This window comes from Centropristis striata, chromosome 1 (assembly GCF_030273125.1).
Source record: "Centropristis striata isolate RG_2023a ecotype Rhode Island chromosome 1, C.striata_1.0, whole genome shotgun sequence".
Lineage (NCBI taxonomy): Eukaryota > Metazoa > Chordata > Actinopteri > Perciformes > Serranidae > Centropristis > Centropristis striata.
The window spans coordinates 7,950,473-7,961,636 of record NC_081517.1 but is presented as its reverse complement, the minus strand read 5'-3'; the positions used below and the strand labels follow the sequence as shown (position 1 = coordinate 7,961,636).

At 32.9% G+C, this 11,164-nt stretch overlaps 1 protein-coding gene across 1 annotated transcript in view; it reads left to right on the top strand.

Annotated features, from left to right (window-relative positions):
* The first annotated feature begins 1,760 nt into the window (after positions 1-1,760).
* The window catches only part of vwa11 (von Willebrand factor A domain containing 11), a 48,457-nt gene continuing 39,053 nt past the window's right edge, over positions 1,761-11,164 (top strand). Inside the window, exon 1 of the mRNA XM_059328950.1 lies at positions 1,761-2,082. The gene's annotated coding sequence lies outside the window, so the exon portion shown is untranslated. The remainder of the gene's footprint in view (positions 2,083-11,164) is intronic.

Here is an 11,164-nt window from a genome sequence, read left to right as displayed (position 1 = left end):
AAATGGGAACAACACTCACTCAGAGAACATCCATAAAAAAGTCCCAAAAAAGACTGAATTTCTTAAGGAAGTTGGCCTCCGTCAATGTAGACCGGTCCCTTTTGAAGTCATTTATTGAGAATATTTACCTGTCTGCATTACCTGTTGGTACAGTAACACTAACACTTCACAAAACAACATGCTTACTAGAACTGTTAACATTGTCAGTAAAATCCTGGGTGTGAGACACGACTGCCTGAATGAAATCTGCAGCAGGGCCTAAACTAAAGCTACTAGAGTCTAACTCACCCCTTGAATAGTGAATCTGATTAAACCTTTGAAGTCCAGGAGATTTTGGTTCAAATTTGTCAACTTGCTATGCATTCATTTCTGTCTCTATTCAGCATATTTCAGTCTGTCCTTACATCACATGCATGGCTCCTTTTTCTCCACACAAACTTGGCTATCAGTCAGATTTTTCATTTAATTTTAATTAACAAAGTATAAAGCTGCCAAGAACCCAAAATACAAACAAAAGACACAGGTTTCTATGGTTTCTATTTTCAGGTTTCTACTATATTACATTTATAACATTATTTTTGCATGTAAATTAAAAAATAGTAATTCATTGTAGAAAGGAAAATACACATTTTAAACATGGTCTAGAAACATAAATGGCACACCTTTTAACTGGCTTTCTCAGCTTGTCTACATATGATATATACATAAAGTTATTACAGAATAAACATGCGAAATAGATGAACTCCAGACGGTTAAAATGTAATGGGTTCCTCATTGGCCCATGCTACACCCTTTCACAATGTTTCCTAAGAATTGGTCCAGTAGTGTATGAGCCTCTTGACACTCAACAGACAAACAAAAGGAAACATAACGTCTGTTGTAGAGGAAAGGAGCTGGTCCACCCCTGGTCCTAGACAGGAAAGTTCAACAAACTCATAGTTCAAGCATTTGTCACTTGGACTGGCATTCAATTCTCTTCACTGAATCATCAATAAATGCAGCGGCGCAGATGGGATTTTTGAAGCTTTCCCTCAGATTTAGTGCACAGTTAAGCATAACCTCGCCTTTATGACCTGATTATTATTTTCATTTTCATTTACTGGATCAACATTTTGAACACAAAAAACACACATAAAAACACACAAAAAACATTTTTTTTTTTTGCAAAAAAAATACAGATAAAAAAACAAAAAAACACACAAAACATTTATTTTTAAAGAATATATAAAAAAAATACTTTTTTTTTTTTTTTACAAAAAACACAAAAAATACACATAAAAAACACAAAAAATACCAAATCACAAAAAATAGACATGAAAACAAAACAAAATTACAATAAACACACACAAAAACACATTGCTTACATAATGTTTATTTCTAGATTTAATAATCTTAATTTAAGAAATCTTTTCAAGGTAAATTATCTGTCCATGCAGCAAGATCATTTCCCTCAGATTTAGTGTTTTTATCTTGTTTTTAGACACACCTTTTTTGCAGTGTATAATTTTATCTCACTTTTTACTTCATCACTATTTAGATACTAATTTCCCTATCAAATAATCGTATAATTTCTATTATTTTTATGCTTTAATTAGCATATATATATATATATACTAATTAAAACACAAAAATAATAGAAAATTGAAGCAAAATTAAAGCAAAATTGAAAACTTTGTCACAAGATAAAACAGAGAAAACCATCAAGAAGTTCATTTTCAGTTCATAACTCAATTTCAACCAACAATGTATTTACTGCAGTTAGTAGCTTTGAAGGGCAGAAGAGCACTTGAGTAAATGTACTTAGTAACATTCCAGCACTGAATATGAAACTGTCTTCATCATAATAATGTTGCAATTCTGTAGATGTTGTGGAAAGTCCAAGTTTCAGAATAGCCTAAAACTAAAGGGAGGAAATTCCCCGCTCAAGTTCACTCCCACTTCCTGTCAAAGTGATGTTTACAAGTCGCTGCAGCAAATTAACTCACATAGCTTCTGTACGGACCTGCAAGAAACAGCCTGGATAGGAATTTCTTTACCAACTTATCAACAACTTCACATCCCGGTTTGCCTTTAAAACAAAGGGTAAGTAAAATGTTAACACTTAGAGAAGTTGATAAATAACTTCCTCTAAGTCATCTTGTAACAGTGCATTCTTAAGATAAAGCAGAAGGCTTTTCTCTGCTGTGTTCGGCTCCGTTTAACAGTCAAAAATGTTGAATTACACTCATTTTTCTATGTCAGTTGTGTTAATTCTATGGAAATCGATTGCATAAAAAACTGTATGTTAATGATTCACAACTACAAGAAGAAGATGCAACGTATATGAGAACAAACATAGATTAATTATGAGGCAAACTTTATTAAACTGTTCCTGTTTTTGCATAAATGTACATTATAATATACATGCATTGCACAAAATGCATAAAAGGTGTTTAGTCTAAAAGCAAGATAAAAACACTACATCTGAGGGAAATGATCTTGCTGCATGGACAGATAATTTACCTTGACTTGAAGATTTCTTGTTTTTTTGTGTGTTTTTTGTAATTTTTTGTGATTTTGTAATTGTTTTGTGTTTTTTGTAAAAACAATGTGTATTTTTATAATTTTTTTATGTTTTATGTGTGTTTTTTGTCTTTTTTGATTTTTTTGTGTTTTTTTGAGTATTTTTATGTGTGTTTTTTGTATTTTTTTGTGTGTGTTTTTAGAGTTTAAAATGCTGATCCAGTAAGTCAAAAGGAAAATAATAATCAGGTCATATAGGTGAGATTATGCTGAACTGTGCACTAAATCTGAGGGAAATGATCTTGCTGCTTGGACAGATAATTTCCCTTGACAATATTTCTTAAATTAAGATTATTAAATCTAGAAATAAACATTTTGAACACTTAAAATAAGAAATTAACTCTCAAAACAAGATACATTAAAGCTGCGAGCAGAGTGACCTGACAATTATTTGTTTCTTACCAAGATAAAAAAAAAACTTTAGATTTAGAAGTGTTTTAAGAGTTAATTTCTTATTTTAAGTGTTCAACATAAAAATACACATAAAAACACATAAAAAATTACAAAAAACACACACAAAAACACACACAAAAAACGCATTGCTTACAACGTGCTTATTTCTAGATTTAATAATCTTAATTTAAGAATTTTTGTTCTTAAATTATCTGTCCATGCAGCAAGATAATTTCCCTCAGATTTAGTGCAGAGTTCAGCATAACCTCACCTATATGATCTGATTATTATTTTCATTTCAAATTGTGTTAATTTCATTTTCATGTTTCAAAAAAATATATTTTTTAAAATGATAAAAAAGACATATTTTTATTTTTTTTTACAAAAAACACAAAAAATTACAAAAACACACATAAAAAACACAAAAAAATTACAAAATCACAAAAAATACACATAAAACACATTTTAAAAAATGACAAATACACACATAAAAACACACCCAAGAAACACATTGCTTACAACATGTTTATTTCTAGATTTAATAATCTTAATTTAAGAAATCTTGTCAAGGTAAATTATCTGTCCATGCAGCAAGATCATTTCCCTCAGATTTAGTGTTTTTATCTGATTTTTAGACCTTTTTTTGCAGTGCAGTTGCACATGCTGCCATGTTTCATCTGTTGCATTGACATGATGCACGCATAGTTTTTTATTTAGTAACTTATTTTTTACAAATGCAAAATCCTGTTTTTGTGCATGAGCATATATTACTACTTGCACGGCGTTTAAAGGAGAATGAGTGACGTGCGACATGCTTTAATTCTCTCTTGCAGCATCTGTCGGCTATAAGTGCTGCAGCAGTGCATTAAACCCTTTTAAAGCCTCCACCTTTCCTTATCTCTCATCTCTACCAACTGTTTTTCACAGCGGTTTATATAATCTCTCTATCGGTGTCAACATCTTACACTGTCAATGTTCTCACTGTCCTCCTGCTGTTTCATCATCTTTATCCTCATCTATGTCATTCTGTCTTTTCTATAGTCAGAAACACCAGTAAATCTTAACTCTATGGAGTTTTGGGCTATTTTGTCCATGTTTGAATGCTTTTCATCCTGCCTGTATACACCACTTAAAAATGTTTAAATGCCATGTTGGTATATGTTTTTCACCTATATGACCTGATAATCATTGATTTTTTATTCTGACTTACTGGTTCAATATTTTGAGCCAAAAAGAAACAAAGAAAAACCAACATAAATGTGATCTTGTGATTGTGTGTGATCCTGTCATCAACTCTGGTTTTTATTCTAGTGGGACTCTATTTTATTTGTGTCTTGTGTGTTTAGCGTAACAATTTTGGTCATTTTGTGTCTTTTTTTTGGTCATTTTGTGTCTTTTTTTCAGTCATTTTGTGTCTTTTTTGTCATTTTGTGTCATTTTTGTCATTTTGTGTCTTTTTTAGTCCTTTAGTCCAACATAAAATGTGATTTTAAACCTAAAACTTATTTTCTTTTGTTAACATCTATTCATCAATGGTCTGGTAACATCAATATACACTACAGGCCAAAAGTTTGGAAGCAACTTAAATTTTCTGTTCACAATGTCTTTCTTGAAAACCTGTATGGATTCTTTGGGTTTTTGTATGTGTTTACTACATGATCAGACTTTGCCTTTATTGAATTGAACCATTTTCCTCAATTTACCTTCATTTATACATTGATGTTACCAGACCATTGCTGAATAAATGTTAACAAAAGAAAAGAAGGGCTTAGTTTTAGTGTTGAGAAGATTTGGAAGAGTCAGAACTTCAGTGCAAAAGTCAAAAACAAATCAGTTTGCATTATTCACTTTAGCTCTTTGGCTTTTGAGAGATAAGACACAAAAATTCCAATAAATCTCAACTGTTCATATCTCTGACAAAAGAAACAGGATACACAAAGTCTAAGCCAGGGGTCTCAAACTCAAATTACCTGGGGCCGCTGGGGGCAGTATCAAAATGACACAAAATGACAGAAAAAAAGACACAAAATGACAGAAAAAAACTAAATCATCTAGAAAAAGGCACAAAATGACCAAAAAAAGACACAAAATTATTTTAAAAAGTAAGACACAATATGACCAAAAAAGACACAAAATTATTTAAAAAAAAGACACAAAATGACCAAAAAAAAAGACACACATGACCAAAAAAAGACACAGAATTACCAAAAAAGACAAAAGTAATTAAAGGGACCTTCCACACACAACATGGTAAAGTGCCATTCATATAAAACTCACATTAAACTTTCATATCAAGGTGGGGGCCACAAAATATCGTCACGAGGGCCACAATTGGCCCGCGGGCCGCGAGTTTGAGACTCATGATGTAAGCAATAAAAACCCAAAGAGCTGATAATTAGAGTCAAAATGTGTTCTAATAAGTGACTCTTTATAGAAAAGTCATGTTTATTTTGTTTCAAAGTATAGCAATGATGATCTTTTTTTGAACAAATTTGAACTTGCTTCCAAACTTCTGTCCTGTAGTGTATCTGACACCTTCCCACTTGTCAAAAAACAACAATCTGTTCTCATATTTTATGACTTTGAGACCCATAATTTGATGTAATAAAATATGATGACATGACAACAAACTATCTTAATTGCCGTGCTAACTCATAGTTGAACACACGTAATTCAAACTTGACAGAAGAGCTTTGTTTAGTCTTTCCTCTGTTCCAACAACAAATAAAACCTTAACCTTGATGCACAACATGGGTCTAAACCTTATACAGTCTATGGTCTAAACCAGGGGTCTCAATCTCAAATTACCTGGGGGCCGCTGGAGGCATGATCAAAATGACAAAAAAAAGACACAAAATTAATTTTAAAAAAAGACACAAAATGACAGAAAAAAACGAAATTACTAAAAAAAAAAAAAAACACAAAAATGACCCAAAAAAGACACAAAATGGCCCTAATCCTCTTCCATACATCTCAGGGGATGAAATTAAATTATACAAATAAAATGATTTTTAAAAATTCATATAAAACTCACATTAAACTTTCATATCAAGGTGGGGGCCACAAAATATCGTCACGAGGGCCACAATTGGCGCGACCCATGACCCATGATTTAAATGTTAATTTTGGATCTGAACAATAATTTCCTTTTACTGACTGTAAACCATGTTGTGAAATACACAGGGTGCATGTATTAATATACTGACCTTTATTCATCCCTACATCCTCTTCTGTTGTGTCTGTTTTTTCACTCTCATTGCTAAAAATGCATGACTAATAATACTGTATCAGACTTTTCTTTTTTTCTGTTCTACATGCTGTTTGTGGTGGCTGCAGTTTTAATGTGGGAGGTCAGAGGTCATCCACTGAATCAGGACTCTACTTGCTCTTCTCTTCTTCCTGTTTTTTTCCACTTTGAGTTCACTTCAAGTGTCTTTGTTTGTCCTGTCACTTTAAAGAGAAAAGTCATCGCTACACAGAGCCATGAACATTAAATGAAACTATTTCTTTGGGAAAATCTGCTTTCATGTAATTTATCTGCATATTTTAGACATTTATTGAGGAATTGTGTTTGTTTTTTCACTCTCCTTGCTAAAAATGCATGACTAATAATACTGTATCATGTTTTTCATCCTTTCTGTTGTACATGCTATTTGTGGTGGCTGCAGCTTTAAACATTAAGAGAAAAGGAAGCATCTAGTGGTTATATTCACCTCTTCTTGCTCTTCTCTTCTCCCTGTTTTTTTCACTTTGAGTTCACTTCAAGTGTCTTCATTTGTCCTGTCACGTATCTGTCTTTTCATCCCTACTTCCTCTTCTCTTCTTCCTGGTTTTCTTCACTTGCATTAGTCCGACATGTAGATTATGACATATCTGACATGATTCCACTGAATTTAACATTGAGCCAAAAGGATGTAAATCAGGGGTCTCAAACACAAATTACCTGGGGGCCACTGGAGGCAGTATCAAAATGAGCAAAAAAAGACACAAAATTACTAAAAAAAAAGACACAAAATGACAGAAAAAAAGATAAATTGCTTTAGAAAGACACAAAATTACAAAAAAGACACAAGATTACTAAAAAAAAAGACACAAAATGACCAAAAAAAGACACAAAATGACTGAAAAAACATTAAATTACTTTAAAAAAGACACGAAATGACCAAATAAAGACACAAAATGATTTTTTTAAAAAGACACAAAATGATTTTTTAAAAGACACAAAATGACCAAAGAAATACACGAAATTACTAAAAAAGACACAAAATTACTAAAAAAGACACAAAATGATTTTAAAAAGACAAAATTACCCAAAAAGTAATTAAAGGGACCTTCCACACACAAGACGGTAAAGTGCCATTCATATAAAACTCACATTAAACTTTCATATCAAGGTGGGGGCCACAAAATATTGTCATGAGGGCCGCAGTTGGCGAGACCCATGACCAATGATTTAAATGTTAATTTTGGAGCTGAACAATAATTTCCTTTTACTGACTGTAAACCATGTTGTGAAATACACAGGGTGCATGTATTAATATACTGACCTTTATTCATCCCTACTTCCTCTTCTGTTGTGTCTGTTTTTTCACTGTCATTGCTAAAAATGCATGACTAATAATACTGTACCAGGCTTTTCATCTTTTCTGTTGTACATGCTGTTTGTGGTGGCTGCAGCTTTTAACATTAAGAGAAAAGGAAGCATCTAATGGTTATATTCACCTCTTCTTGCTCTTCTCTTCTTCCTGTTTTTTTTTCACTTTGAGTTCACTTCAAGTGTCTTCATTTGTCCTGTCACGTATCTGTCTTTTCATCCGTACTTCCTCTTCTCTTCTTCCTGGTTTTCTTCACTTGCATTAGTCCGACATGTAGAATATGACATATCTGACATGATTCCACTGAATTTAACATTGAGCCAAAAGGATGTAAATCAGGGGTCTTAAACTCAAATTACCTGGGGGCCACTGGAGGCAGTATCAAAATGAGCAAAAAAAGACACAAAATTACTAAAAAAAAAGACACAAAATGACAGAAAAAAAGATAAATTGCTTTAGAAAGACACAAAATTACAAAAAAGACACAAGATTACTAAAAAAAAGGGACACAAAATGACAAAAAAATACACAGAATTACCAAAAAGGCACAAAATTACCAAAAAAGACACAAATGACAGAAAAAAAACTAAATTACATAAAAAAGACACAAAATGACCAAATAAAGACACAAAATGATTTTTTAAAAAAGACACAAAATGACCAAAGAAATACACAAAGTTACTAAAAAAGACACAATATGATTTTAAAAAGACACAAAATTACCCAAAAAGTGATTAAAGGGACCTTCCACACACAAGACGGTAAAGTGCCATTCATATAAAACTCACATTTAACTTTCATATCAAGGTGGGGGCCACAAAATATCGTCATGAGGGCCACAATTGGCGAGACCCATGACCCATGATTTAAATGTCAAAAATCATTTTGGATCTGAACAATAATTTCCTTTTACTGACAGTAAAACCATGTTGTGAAATACATAGGGTGCATGTATTAATATACTGACCTTTATTCATCCCTACTTCCTCTTCTGTTGTGTCTGTTTTTTCACTCTCATTGCTAAAAATGCATGACTAATAATACTGTATCAGGCTTTTCATATTTTCTGTTCTACATGCTGTTTGTGGTGGCTGCAGCTTTAATGTGGGAGGTCAAAGGTCATCCACTGAATCAGGACTCTACTTGCTCTTCTCTTCTTCCTGTTTTTTTCCACTTTGAGTTCACTTCAAGTGTCTTTGTTTGTCCTGTCACTTTAAAGAGAAAAGTCATCGCTACACAGAGCCATGAACATTAAATGAAACTATTTCTTTGGGAAAATCTGCTTTCATGTAATTTATCTGCATATTTTAGACATTTATTGAGGAATTGTGTTTGTTTTTTCACTCTCATTGCTAAAAATGCATGACTAATTATACTGTATCAGGCTTTTCATTTTTTCTGTTCTACATGCTGTTTGTGGTAGCTGCAGCTTTAAACATTAAGAGAAAAGGAAGCATCCAGTGGTTATATTCACCTCTTCTTGCTCTTCTCTTCTTCCTGTTTTTTTTCCACTTTGAGTTCACTTCAAGTGTCTTCATTTGTCCTGTCACATATCTGTCTTTTCATGCCTACTTCCTCCTCTCTTCTTCCTGTTTTTCTTCACTTGCATTAGTCCGACATGTAGAATATGACATATCTGACATGATTCCACTGAATTTAACATTGAGCCAAAAGGATGCATATGGCAACATTCACCTCTATTTCCTCTTCTCTTCTTCCTGTTTCTTTCACTTTGAGTTCACTTTGAGTTTGCCCTGCCACTTTAAAGAGAGAAGTCATTGCTACAGAGAGTTATGTAAATTAAATGAAACAGGAGGAGAAAACAAGTGACAGTACCAAAGAAAGAGAGAGAGAGAGAGAGAGAGAGAGAGAGAGAGAGAGAGAAAGACACAAAATGACCAAAAAAGACACAAAATGACAGAAAAAAATTAAATTACTTAAAAAAGACACAAAATGACCAAAAAATACACAGAATTACCAAAGAAAACAAAAATATATTTTTAAAAAGACACAAAATTACCAAAAAAGACACAAAAATGACAAAAAAATACACCATACAATAAATGTTTTCACTTTGAGTTTGCCCTGTCACTTTAAAGAGAGAAGTCATTACTACACAGTGACATGTAAATTAAATGAAACATAGGAGGAGAAAACGAGTGACAGTACCAAAGAAAGGTAGAGAGAGAGAGAGAGAGAGAGAGAGAGAGAGAGAGAGAGATAATCTGCTGGAAGTGAATGGCTGAGAGGAAAGTGGAGCTTTGTCCGTCAGTCTGCTCCGTTAGCTTTAATCCTGCTCTGTCTTTATATTCTGGATCTTCACTCTCTAATATTCTCTACAAATTACAACTACCTCCATGGTAATCCTCCATGGCCCACATTACACCTCCGCCTGTGTGTGTGCGTGTGTGTGTGTGTGTTGTTGTACTTCCTACATAGTGAGGACCGGGACACGTTTTTAACCAACAGGGTGAGGACATTTTTGCAAAGTGAGGACATTTCAGCCGGTCCTCACTTCTTTAAAGGCTTTTTTGCGATTTCAGACTTTGTTTTAAGGGTTAAAGGTTACAATCAGGTTTATGTTAGGGTTAGGGTTGGGCATTTAGTTATGATGGTGAAGTTTAGGTTAAGGGGCTAACTGAAACTGTATTGTGTGGTTACAAAACTAATTGAAACTAACTAAAATTATAGTGAAAATGTCCTTCGTTTTCGTCTTTGTCAACTTTTTTCATACATTATGAAGATGGATAAGACAAAGAAAATAAAGGCAAAATTTACTGTGACCTCTTTTAATCTCCCACCCAACAAATACCCCATTACAAAAAACTAAAACTAATACAAACTAAACTAAAATTAAAGCATTTCAAAAAAAAAAAAATACTAAACTAAAACTAGCAAATTCACTCTAAAAACTCATTAAAACTAACTGAATTTGAAAACAAAAATTCACAACAAAATTAAAACTAAAACTAATGAAAAATCCAAAACTATTATAGCCTTGCAAGGGAATTCACTGTTCCAATGAGGGACCTCACAAAGGTAGAAGTACAAGACTGTGTGTGTGTGTGTGTGTGTGTGTGTGTGATGGAACCAGACATTTGTTGATGCAGTGATGAGACAGTCAATCAAAATGGATATCAGATATGATCAAATCCAATCACTCAGAAAGGTGGTCAGACGTTCAGCAGATTTAAAGTGCACCTGGATTACACGACCTGAAAAGCATAATCACACTTTCATTCACTATCATTTGATGTTTGTTTATGTATTTAGTGCTATATTGCTCTCTGGTGGCCGAAAGCTGAATAGCATAAAGTCTCATTCTACAGCAAAAAACATTTTTTGCTTGTGAGTTTTTCAATTTTTCTTTTTTTATGCTTCATCTGAATAAAATTTAAAACATTAAACACAATTTAGTGCAGCAGAAATGTATTTGATATTTCCTATGACCCCTCACATTCTTCACTTCTTTCTCACTTCTTACAGTTCAGTGTGAAATGGGAAAAGTCGTGGGATTCCAGGGCATAAGAATTAATTGATAACATGTTAGTGGATGTCTGTAAACCCTTTTACATAAATATGAGATTGAATTGAATGAAAACTACAGCAGACCA